This window comes from Podarcis pityusensis, assembly GCF_964106645.2.
Source record: "Podarcis pityusensis genome assembly, chromosome: 5".
Lineage (NCBI taxonomy): Eukaryota > Metazoa > Chordata > Lepidosauria > Squamata > Lacertidae > Podarcis > Podarcis pityusensis.
In genome coordinates this window covers 57,846,885-57,858,005 of record NC_138032.1, presented here as the reverse complement: position 1 = coordinate 57,858,005, position 11,121 = coordinate 57,846,885, and the positions used below count along the sequence as shown (strand labels likewise).

The 11,121-nt window shown below is 42.0% G+C and overlaps 1 long non-coding RNA gene across 1 annotated transcript in view; it reads left to right on the top strand.

Moving 5' to 3' along the window:
• Nucleotides 1-1,132: 1,132 nt before the first annotated feature.
• Nucleotides 1,133-11,121, top strand: part of LOC308477091 — a 54,922-nt gene continuing 44,933 nt past the window's right edge. Inside the window, exon 1 of the long non-coding RNA XR_013986363.1 lies at nt 1,133-1,270. This is a non-coding gene — a long non-coding RNA (uncharacterized lncRNA). The remainder of the gene's footprint in view (nt 1,271-11,121) is intronic.

The following is an 11,121-nucleotide window of genomic DNA, read 5'->3' as shown; positions in this document are numbered from 1 at the left end:
GGCAGCCGGCTATCAACATTGCAACAACAACAGCCCAGGGTTTCCCGCCTAAATTAACTTATGTGAAAACTATATGTATGTAAACCTCGGGTTACATACACTTCAGGTTACATATGCTTCAGGTGACAGACTCCGCTAACCCAGAAATAGTGCTTCAGGTTAAGAACTTTGCTTCAGGATGAGAACAGAAATCGTGCTCCAGGGGCGCGGCAGCAGCAGGAGGCCCCATTAGCTAAAGTGGGGCTTCAGGTTAAGAACAGTTTCAGGTTAAGAACAGACCTTTGGAATGAATTAAGTACTTAACCTGAGGTACCACTGCATACACAATACCCCCTGGTGGCCAGGGTGAGAACTTCAGTACATAACACAATCCTAGAAACTCTCAATAGGAATTGAATGCTACCGTATGATGCCTGACTGTTCGCAATACGTTTCATCCATGGAGGAAGTACAACATATTCTCCCTCGAATTCTTGGTCAAACAGGGAAGGTGGCTTGTACTGTAAAACTGGGGAGACAGCTACACAGCTGCAAATATAACGTTTTAAGTGCATTAAACAAATGCCCTTAGATGGCGATGGTGAGCGAATGTCAAATTCAATATATATTTTAAAACATTTTTAAAAGCATTTTTCACAGCATTTTTATATATGTTTCATCATTTTTATTTATGTCTAGATTCAGTCCTGCTGTATAATCAGTTTTTGAGACATGCAGTTATTCAACACTTGCCCTTTTCCAAATATTATCTTACATTCTTAAGCAGCTGTGCAAAGCTCAGGATTGGATTTTAATAATGGGCATTGGTTCCTATTTAATCCATTAAAAAAACCAACAACAACAAGCCTGAATTTTGAATGCTGGATATGACAGGCTTCCTCAACCTCGGCCCTCCAGATGTTTTGAGACTACAATTCCCATCATCCCTGACCACTGGTCCTGCTAGCTAGGGATCATGGGAGTTGCAGGCCAAAAACATCTGGAGGGCCAAGGTTGAGGAAGCCTGGGATAGGAGGTGTCTTAGAAGGTGCTTGGCTAACACCTGGAGATCATCTGTGATCCCTGAATGAGGGGCTGTCTCTGGAGTAAATAGGAATTTGACCTTGGTTCATGTTCTTTAATACAGACCTACCTCTACGCCTTTGAGTGACTTGAGAATATCCGTAGCGCTGCCATTAGCACCAGTGCTGAAAGTCTGCTGGTTGTACAACCCCCAGTTCAACATTTAGCAAGGCTTGCTGCATCAGTGCTGCACATCAGACAACGCAAGGTCAGTGTGGCGTTACATTTTCATTACCACTGATTAATCTCATTCTGCCAGTGCACTTGTAGTTTTGACCAGATCTCAGTGCAACTGGGTTAAGCATAAAGGGGAGAGAGCTTAGACTAGTACTGGTCCCTCACATAAGAGAAGCATAGGAAGAGGTTGTAGCTCAATCCCTGGGATCCCCAGATTGGGCTGGAAGAGACTGCTGCCCTGGATGCTGAAGAGCTGCTGCTAGTCAGTACTGAGCTAGGTGGACCCAATGGTCTGACTCATTATAAGTTAACTGCACAAGTTCATATTCTGTTGGTGGGGGGAAAGCTGCGGTGCAACATTCATTCATGTGGGTTCCACTTTGCAGGCAATTGCTTTGGACAAGTCACCATGTTGTCTATGCAATGACTTCACATGCTTTCCCTGCCCTGAAGCATAAGATGATAAGGGCTTAATACTAGGCAACATATTTCTTAGCATTAACCACTTCTGAGATGGGCATAACAGAGAGAAATGATAAAGGAGATAAAGGAGAATTGTTTGTGTGAGAGTCACAGCTAGAAGCTGCTCTTATCTAGTTTGTCTCTTGACCAATGACCCAGTCTGTTTCTGTAGAAGAATAACAGCGTAGCCTCTTGCAACCGAAGTTAAACAGTACTGAAAATTTGTCATCCTATTGTCACAAAAACCATTTTAGGCAAGCAGCTGCCATTATGCTGTGTGTATTGGCTGACTTTATTTCCAGTAAAAGTCAGCCAACGGCTTGTAATTATGCTGAATAGTTTCCTGGAACCTTACTTCCATAAATGGTGCCATATTTTCAGCAATATATCATCAGTGTGCCTTGCTCAGATTATTACACTAATATATCATTAGAGCAACAGCTAACTGTAGTGATGGATTAGTCTAATACAACTTTAGAGCAACAGCTCCCTCTGATAAATCTAGGATGCCCACCCCAATCTTGTGTATAATAAGTACTGTGCAACATTGTATTGCAAAGGAGTCTTCTGGGGAGATAGCTCTCAGTCAGTCTGAGGGTTTCCCAGTCTTGTGAAGGCTGTGACAGAATATAATTCTGACTTTGCGTGCAAAGGACCACTGGCTAATATTGACTGAAAATGTATTTGCAGGCCATAATCTATGAATGCAAACAATCAAACCTGAAATAAACAATAATGGGTGGTGTATGCTATGTACAAAGAATCATGGGAACTGTAGTTTACCCCTTACAGAGCTACTATTTCTGGCATCCTTAACAAACCACAGTTCCCAAGATTCTTTGTGGAGGGGTGGGCTTTAAATGTATGGTGTGTGTGCAGCTCTATAATGCACTACCTAGAAACAATTCCATACAATGGAGAGAGGTGTCGCTATTTCATTATTATCACAAGACCTAATAACATCAGGGACTCATTCACCTGCTCATCTTCTAAGGTAATCAATGCCAGCATTGCTTCTCTGCTTTCTATAAAGACTAAACTTTATGCATGGAATGAATAGAAACAAATCTGATATCAGAAAGGGCAATATTAAAAAAACCGGAAGGCGAACATTTCAGTCTCTCATGATAACATTTTCTGTAGCTATCCTGAAAGTTACCAATCTGTAACTGAGGAATTTAAAAGGCAGACTTCAGAGTGGAATGCCAGAGTTAGAAATTACAAAGTTGACTCTGGTTATTTGGGCTTGAACAAAAACAGTGATTTGTTTTCCCACTATAGGCATTAATTTCCTTATAGCAATCCTAAAATGATTCCGTTATTATCACCAGTTACTGCAGTTATAAATAGTCACCATGCTTCTTTTGCAAATATGTAAACTCTGCTTCATGAAATAACAGTTTAATTGGTCTTCAATAATTTGTTCTGCGGCATGTCACTGCAGGCCGCAGCTAAGGTTCGTAACTGGTATGTCTGTGTATGTGTGTGTGTGAGAGAGAGTTCTGGCAGCCTGGTTTCAAAGGGCATGTTGCATCCTGCTAAAACACTGACAACATAAAAATCTGTTTAAAAAAGAGAGGGGGGAAGCTTGAGAGCAAAGTTTCTGCAGATTATGGGCTAGTCATCTGATACCAAATCTAGCTGCTGCTATATGTGGGCTGATGCACAGTGGTGGTTTGAGATATAGAAGCAGCAAAAATGACATGATGGGTCTGTGCAAATTACTATACCTGTAGACTAAATTGTCACCACCGTTCTGAGTTTCGTAACACTTCATTAATACTTTTCCAGCACCACATGTTGACATCTACTCCCTCCAAAGCAAGCTTTGGCAAGTTTAAATTACATCTTGTTCAGAAGGCACAGGCAAATTCTGTGGCTAAAGAGCCCATTACAATGCAACATTGCTCTCTGTGTCCACTGGAGTGAATTAAAACTCCAGAATCCCACCACAACATCATGAAGATCACATCTGCAAAGCTGACCCGTGCTTTCTTAAATTGCATTCTGTTATGTACTGAGTTGAATAGGATTCAAACTGCAGCAGTCTGATTGGTCCTAGAACAATAGGATCCAAAATGCAGCAGTCTGATTGGTCCTAGAACAATAGGATTCAGAATGCAGCAGTCTGATTGGTCCTAGAACAATGCAGCAGTATGATTGGTTGGCAGGAACCACCCAATCCTGCTCCAGATAGAAGTGAATCCACAACCTGATTGGCTTACAGTAGAATTCCAGAATTAGCCAATCATGTGCAGCCCATTGTGTAAATAATGTATATAAAGCAGATACTGTGAGGGGACTTTCATTCATTCCTCCTCACCACTATGAGCTGAATAAAGAACATGAAATCACTTTGCGACTCTGAGTATATTTCACATTCTAATATACAGAATGCTTCCCTTGACCCAAATCAGGCTGTAGTTATTTTTTAGAGACTAGGACCACTTCATATGTTACATGATGAAAAGCGGAAGATCAAATTTAAAGAAATAAACAAACTTTGAATGAATAAATAAACAAATCCCAAACTAATGACAAAATGTGGAGCTCTAAACTTCATATTGGAAAGATGAGAAACTGAAACGAACAGAGTCAAACATCTCTAGAACCCCTACAAATGAAAGTGGTACTCAGGGAGCCTAAACTTCTGTTCTAATAGATGATGTCCTTTTATTTTTATCCCTCTGTGTTGCCTGTTGCTGTACAGTTACGCTGGTGCTACCTGCTAGCCCTAAGCGGATAGCTGTGATTTCGTCAACCTAGCTTGCTTTCTGCTTGGTTCGATGTTGTGCCCGAGGCTGCCACTTAAATCAAATTCTCCTTTGTTGCTGAAACGGATGCTAACACACCCCTCCTATTCCTTTAAAATAACCTTAATCCCATATCGTGTTCCAGAAATTTCCCTCTACAGGCAAGGACACAATGAGTTGCTGCTGTTTGATGCCTTCTCAGGAGGGAAAGAGAGGCAATACCTCTCTGACCTAAAATGACCTCCTTCTCCTTCTCTTAGGTAGGGTTGGGGGGAAGAAAAAGTGCTACACTGTTCTGCTAAGAATTGGGGCAGGGCTGGCAGCTTTGAATTCTCTTAAAAGTGAATCTGATTTTACAATTTTTCATGCCACGTTCTTCTAAGGAGCCTCTGACCCTAACTTTGTCCTCACTGTCACCTTGCAAAGTAGGCTGGGTCAGTAGGTTGTGATTGTCCCAAGGCCACCCAATGAGCTTCATGGCTGAGTGGGGAATCAAACTCAGTCCTAGTCCCAGTTCCCAACCTCTACACTACATTGTCTCACATAGTAAATAGCAAGTATAGCTTTGTGTATGATACAGCTGCTAACAAACTGACACAGAACCTCTTGGTGCATATTGTTTTTATGTTACAGGTAGGTAGCCGTGTTGGTCTGCCATAGTTGAAACAAACAAAATTCCTTCCAGTAGCACCTTAGAGACAAACTATGTTTGTTATTGGTATGAGCTTTCGTGTGCATGCACACTTTATGTGTGTGTAATGGTTCTAGGGGTTGCTCGTGCGTAAGCCGGTGCAAACATCTGGCTGGGTTGCCTGAGTGAACCTTTTCTGTACGGACAGCCACTCACCCGTGGCTGTCTCAATCGCTGGCAGAATCCGTCAGTGGGCGTTTCTTAAACTTCTTCCAGCAAAGAAGCTCTTTGACGCCTAGTCTCCTCCTACTCTCTCTGCGCGAAAGCCTTCTGCGCAAGGAGGGCGTGGGCAACGGAGGACCCCTACTCTCCCCGCTGGTCCCAGGCAAGGAGTCATGGGACCACCTCGCCGCTTCCCCCATCTGCCCCCCTTCTCCACTGGTGCTATGCTGATTCTCTTCCCCAGAAGATGGGCTGCTTCTCCCAATCCCTGGACGCTCTCTGGAATCCCTCTGGCTTTTGCTCTCTCTTCCGGCACTGATGGCAGTTCCCTGACAGTGTGCATGTACAATTTTACCAATGGCGAATCTTAAAGTGTAATGCGTGCAAGAGATACACACACACACACATGTTTTAAAATTATTGTTGGGGTACACACACCTGAGAGCTGCAATGGACTGCAGTGCCTTGTCAGGTTTCCACTCAGCTGTCAACCCAAGTCTGTAACCCAGTAATGTGTGAAATGGAATGTGAAAAGGAGAGTAAATTGAAATAAGCTGGATTCCAGCAGAACGGGCTTCAGTAGAAAGGAATTAGAGGTCAATTAAAGAACAAGCAATAGTATCGAACTGCTCTACAATATAATTAGAAAGGGAAATAAGATACAAATATCCGTGAGATACACATCTCAGCAGCAAGCTAACCCCTCTGCAGATTGTAAGGCAGGATTAGTATTGATTCTCACAACAGGCTCTTTTTGAACACTTATGCAACTGATCTCCACCCCACAAAGACAAAGCATTGAATGGCTAAGTAAAAGTCAAGGGGTTGGATTCAAACTTAGTCATGCTTAGAAGAGACCCATTGGAATCAATGGGATTTACATTAGTCATGATCGAATCTGGATCCAATCCAATAGGGACAATCAATCATCCAATATGAAGTTGATATTTCAAAATGCTGTTTGCTCATTGTGTGCCCTTGTGAATGACTAAGGGAATATAATGCAAAGCTTTGGGTTTCAGTTACTTGTTGAGAATCAGCAGATTCTCAGTGATGTGACTGTAATTTTCAAGGGACAGTATTCATCCTTTAGTAGCACAGTCCCATGCATGTTCATTCACAAGTTAGTCCACCTATGTGTTTTGTAGGGCATACACCCAGGCAATAATGTATATGATTGCTTGCAATTCTAATCACAATTAGTTGGGAGTCAGCCCTCTTGAACATAGCGACAGTAAAATTTACTTCTGAGTAACCATGCATACCATTGTGATAATGGTAATTTTGGGGTCTTTCAAATAGCTTCCCATTTCTCCCCCACTCTTAACAATGTGACATCTCTTTGCCAGATGGCATATGCTACTTATTTATCTGTGTGCTATGGTGATATGCTAAGGCAATTCCATTTCATTTTATACCAGTATAATTGAGGCTGAGCTAAGTAATCTCAGTGTGAGATTTCATGAGGATCCCCTCCCCTTTCCTTCTTCCACACTCATAAATTATTTCTTAACAGTGATTAGAAGTTTGTTTATATAGTGCTATCATTTTTGCATAACAATTATTCACGTATGATACCTAATAGAAAAGAAATTGATTGCATATTTGGGGATAAAAAGGTAGAGAGTTTATTAACGTTATGAATTATGAATCCAGCTAATATAGGATAATATGTGTGTGATGCATTGTAGAAGTATTTGTGCAATCACTATCCTGTTTTCCCCCTAATATTCTGTAGTTATTAGAAAATATAGGGCTACATAAATCTTCTTTGGCCTTCTTCCACAACTTCACATTGTTTTATAATAACTTGCCGAGAATCTCAATGCAATGACCAAAATCCATCAGCAATTACAAATTACAATAACTAAAACAAACATCATACTGAGACAATAATCCTTCTCTTCTCACTATGAAAGAACCTTCAGGCTAGAAGGAAGGAAATTCATCTAGAGCAATATAAATATCTACAAAGTCAATTTATTCCTGTTGAAAATTCTAAATGTCACTGCTTAGTGCTGTGCAAGGGATTTCACATCCAAATGATTATTAATAACAATAAACTTACCTTTTTTACAGCACTTTTTTATGGGAAGGCTTAGGAGTACATTCAAGCGATTGCTCCATCATGTCACAGAAAATGGATGTGAAGTAATATCCTCCAACGTGCACCAGGGATGCGAGTGTGCCAGAAGACGTTGGCTTATATGCCACAATAAATAAAGAGTGCATAGCTACCAGTGGAAGTTAATGGGCCTGTTATCCTGTGATGTGTGCTAGTGAGGACAATGCCGGGGACTTCCGGGGTGGCGCCATCGGTAATGGCGGACTCCCTCTGATCTGGAGGGACCAGCTCCATGGGAAACTGGTCTTTCCCGCTACGGTGAAGCGGGGACCCTTTCAAAAATCACAGGCGGATGAAGCCTGTGACCATGGGACTCGGCGGGCACCTTTAGCGCCCCCCCAACCCGCAAAGGAACCCACTAACGGGCTCCGGAGTGAAGAGGGGGAAGTGGTGTGGTGCTGAGAGTCAGCTGCTTCTTCCGTGGAGCAAAGCTGCACAGCCGTTGCCGGAGAGCGCTGCCTTTTTCCTGGGACAATTTGGCTTTTAAAACAATTACCCGTGAGTACTTAAATTTTGGACAAATGGACTTCAAATAATGATTTGCGAGCAGAAAGGAAAATTGGACTAAGAAATTTACCTCAATTTGGCACTGATTCGGGACGGTCTAAACAGGAAGTCAGCCTTCCGTTTCTTGTAGATAGATTAAAGCAAAGACATGGCAAACTAGAGTTCAGAAAATCGCCTGTAAAGGATTAACTTTCATCATTTAAAATTGTTGAACCCCCTTCGGAAGCAGGAGAAGAGGGGGGATTTTTTCCGGACTGTTTAAACCTGCAGAAGACAGTGTAACGCAGAGTAACTTTCCACCGTCTTGATCCTGGAGCGGGGTGTCAGGACTGATGTTCTTTGGGAAGCTCATTGACCAGAGACAAGCGTCTTTGACAGATAGTTAAAAGAAGAGAATCATAGTGATTCCATTGTTCCCCTTCGCATTTTAAAGGAACAAATATTGACAAAATATCTGAAAAAGGAAACTTTGTTGTTAGATCTGCCTTTAAAAGAAAAGAACAAATAGAAGCTCTTCCCCTAGCGGGAGCCTGTGAAACTGTTACTAATTCTGAACCGGGGAGCTTGCAGCTGCAATAGATTACGATCATGGGAATACACTTCTGACCTTGCAGAACAATGTACTCAGAAGCTCTGCTGCGTGCTTTCTGTAAAACAAGTGCCCTACTGGAACAGCTACATGAGAAGACGGACTTGATGACTGTTGCGATCAGAAATTTTGGACAGGTAGTGGGAAACTATATAGAGCCCACCCAGGAATCAAATCAGGAGTGTGCTCTGACAGAACAGATGAGGGAAGAGGATGCTGCTGAACCTTGGGCGCCAGAGATGGAGGGAGCTGTGGCCCAGCAGGAACATGAGTTCTTGGATTTGACAAATGAACTTGGAAAAAGCCAGATTTGGAAAGATAAAGTTTGGTTTGGTTTGGAAATGGGGGGTTGGATAGACCCCCCTATGCAGGGATGTTTGGACTTTTCAAGTCTGGCAAGTGAGATGTTTGGGGTTGTGGGGGCTCTTAATTCTGGAGGGACTTTGAAACATGTTTTTAAATACCACATGGAGTTTAGTGTGGACTATGGAAAAGGGGCTGATTTGTCGAGAAGGGTCAAAAACACTGTTAAGTTGGAGTTCCCACGAGTGAAAGGAGCAGGAGACAAAGTAAAGTACAGGTATAAATATGAAGAAGAACTGCGGATGGGACATGGAAGGGACTTAAGGGCCTCGGACATAAGATTACCAGGTTAATGCGCTAGATTGATGGGATAGAAAGGACTGACAAAACCCGGGACCAGGAGGAAGAGACGCTGGATGAAGATTGGAAGAAAAAAATTTTTTTTTATTAGGATTGTTTTATAAAATTGATGAACGTTAGAAAAATGTTGGAATGAAATTATTTGGCTTTAGCAAAAATGTTTAAAGAATTATGTAAGAATATTATGGTTAGGAGAAATTGGTATAAATAAGATCTAAGTTTTAAGTTTTAAGGTCTTTTATAGTAAGATAAGATTGAAATAGATTAAGGTAATGTAATGACAGAATATTATGAAATATGGAAAGGATTTGCTGTGACAATTAACAACTAGGATACAAAAAAAGGGAGGAGTGAGGAGGTCAAAGAAAGAAGGCAATGACAGTTAAGGATTTGAGAATATTGGATTTGTTTTTAAATGTTTGTGGCATATTTTTGTCTTTTGATTGTGTCGTGTTATTTTTTGATTTTGATTTTTATCAATTTGTATTGTTCGATTGTGGTTTGTTTTTCTTTTGTCTTTTTCTCTCTCTTTTTCTTTTTTGTTTTTCTTTCTGTAATTCTAAAATTCTTAATAAATATCATTAAAAAAAATAAAAGACAATGTCGTGTCTTTGTGGCCTTCTAGTTGTGCTTTGTATGTGGGCTAAGGTAAGGTGATGTCATTGAGGTGTTTCATTGTTGCTATGTGTGGATTGGCTCCTTCTGCACATGGCTAATATAGGATCATTGCTGGCATTTCAACACCATGATTGGTGGGCTCTGCAGTTGTATAGATCAGGGGTTGGCAAGGTCTACCTTGCCTGGGTCGGTTCACTCCAGCGGAGATCCCTCTGTGGGGTGGATTGCGTGCGTGTGTGAGCGCGCCCCCGCAATTTCCGGCATCTGCGTCTGCGCAGAAGTGATTTCCGACGCCGCGGAAGCGAGTCCCCGCACCGCACTGCGCCGGTTTAGCGCAGCGCAAGGGGACTCTCTGAGCGGGTGGCTCAGTTAGGGGGCAGCACGTGGGACACTTAAACGACCCCCGTGGACCACTCTAGAGAGCCAGTGTGGTGTAGTGGTTAAGAGCGGTAGTCTCATAATCTGGGGAACCGGGTTTGAGTCTCCGCTCCTCCACATGCAGCTGCTGGGTGACCTTGGGCCAGTCACACTTCTTTGAAGTCTCTCAGCCCCACTCACCTCACAGAGTGTTTGTTGTGGGGGAGGAAGGGAAAGGAGAATGTTAGCCGCTTTGAGACTCCTTAAAGGGAGTGAAAGGCGGGATATCAAATCCAAACTCTTCTTCTTCTTCTTGTGGCCCATGAGCCTTAGGTTGCCTACCCCTGGTATAGATGCTATGAGTCTGTCTGTTAGTGTTATATGTTATCTCCTGTTTCTAGTGGCATTGTTTTGCTGCCGACATTTCTGCCAGGAGTACATTAGTCGCTTGGCATAGCAGAACCACTAGATTAGACTGCCTAAGTTATTGTCAGTAGCATAAATACTGATTTTTAAAGGAAGTGTGTTGAAGCTTCTGTGTTGAAATCCAGCTTTCAAATCACAATGCAGCTATCTAAGTCATGTTTTATTAGGCATCATCTCTAAACATAATTCTAAAGAGGGTTTGCTATATGTTAATTTGAAAATATATAGTTTTAGTTACAAAGGAAGGAGGGAAGGTTGCCTGTATACTGAGCTACTCTGAAATGTTCAGTTTATTCTGCTCTTCTTAAGGAATGCAAAATAAAACGTTTCAGGTCCCTAAAAACTTATGCAAGCTAGGTCCATATGGTATTTAAATAACTAAACAGCTAACATTCTTAATTTTTAAAAAGGACAACTGTGCATGCAAAGCAACTTCCTGAAACGCTCTCCCTGCCCCCCCCCCCGCCGCCATGAACAGATTGTCTGGTGTCATAGAGCAATGTTTTAATACTATCCAACTATGTAATTA